The sequence below is a fragment of the Blastomyces gilchristii genome, assembly GCF_000003855.2.
Source record: "Blastomyces gilchristii SLH14081 genomic scaffold supercont1.8, whole genome shotgun sequence".
NCBI lineage: Eukaryota > Fungi > Ascomycota > Eurotiomycetes > Onygenales > Ajellomycetaceae > Blastomyces > Blastomyces gilchristii.
This window is the reverse complement of record NW_003101675.1, coordinates 1,540,276-1,541,635: the sequence shown is the minus strand read 5'-3', so window position 1 is coordinate 1,541,635 and position 1,360 is coordinate 1,540,276. Positions and strand designations below refer to the sequence as shown.

The window sequence follows — 1,360 nt, the reverse complement described above, 5'->3', positions numbered from 1 at the left end:
TCACACTCTATAGTATACTCTCACAGATTTATCAAGATTATTCACAGATAAGTCTCAGTGAGTATTTTCAAAAGAGTTTTATCTATTATTATTATTATTATTCTTCAATTATAGATGTATGCAGTCAGAGACTATGACATCTACCTGAGAATTAAAAGTTCTCAGAGTTTTTCCTATATCTATAAAGATAACTATCATACATTCATCAATTTCAGATATGCAAAATCAGAAAATTTCAGCTCAGAATACAAAAACTGTTTATAAATTGCAGTGTTTTAACATCTTCTGATACTTTGAAATCATTTGATAATATCATGACAAAAGAAAAGAGAATACAGTTTTAAAGATAGACACATTAAATAGATAGATAGAAAAGAATAGAAAGGAAAAAATGAAGTAAAATAAAGAGAGACTGTAATGAAATAAATTCTTAAAAGATAGTATATAGCTGTTTTAACAGACTATATCTGATCAATTTCCTTCTCTTTATATTCAGATATTTCTGAATTCAGTCATTTTCTTATAGCTGCTTGAGTTTCTGATAGAAAGTCTATTAAGTATTTAATTTCTGTCTCAGTTGAGAATAAGAATCTTATATTTAATTAATTTAGATTATACTTCACTTTCAATCTGACTCTGAGACTATTGTATAATACACAGTGCATTATAATATACTCAGAATTCTCATTTGTATTGCAGAATGAGCATTCTATTGAATTAAATCTATTATCAAATTTTTGCATATAAGATTTAAAATAGTTATATTCTAGTTTTAGCTGTTATTATTATTATTATTATTATTATTCTTTTATTATACTTATATGCAAGCAGAGCTTATAATGAGTTCTTGTGTGATATTAAATACAGGTCAAGTGTTAATTATACAGGAGAAAATACAGGTGTTGAGATCATGTCAAGATAACAAGAACATAGAAAAATATAAAGAAGTGATAATTAGATACATGTGATAATAACTTTCCAGCTCAGAAACATAGAGTGATTCATTGAAGTGATTTGTACATCTCTGTATTTATTAAAAACCTGAGATGCTTGAGTTCTGGATTTAATGTATCTCCTGCGGGTTTCGAACCCACGCGCCTTGATTTCCCACGCCAAGGCGCTACCAGGTGGCCGCATTAACCATTCAGCCACCGGGGCTAGTTTTAGCTGTATTATAGATGAGAATATTTTCTTTTTACATTTAATTGCACAAGATTTCCACTTGAGCTTTGTTTCAAATCTTGAATAATGTATACTCTTCTTTTGTTTCTGCCAGCTTTTATTTTACTTATCTAAACAAGATTCTTTTATTTTTCTCTTTATAAAAGATCAGAACATAACTTTTTAAATAGATCTACTT

General features: G+C 27.9%; 1 pseudogene across 1 annotated transcript; it reads right to left on the bottom strand.

The window, feature by feature from the left end:
• Window positions 1-1,069: 1,069 nt before the first annotated feature.
• Window positions 1,070-1,158, bottom strand: BDBG_17095 (annotated as a pseudogene). The gene has a single exon. The product of its transcript is annotated as a tRNA-OTHER (tRNA).
• Window positions 1,159-1,360: the final 202 nt, after the last annotated feature.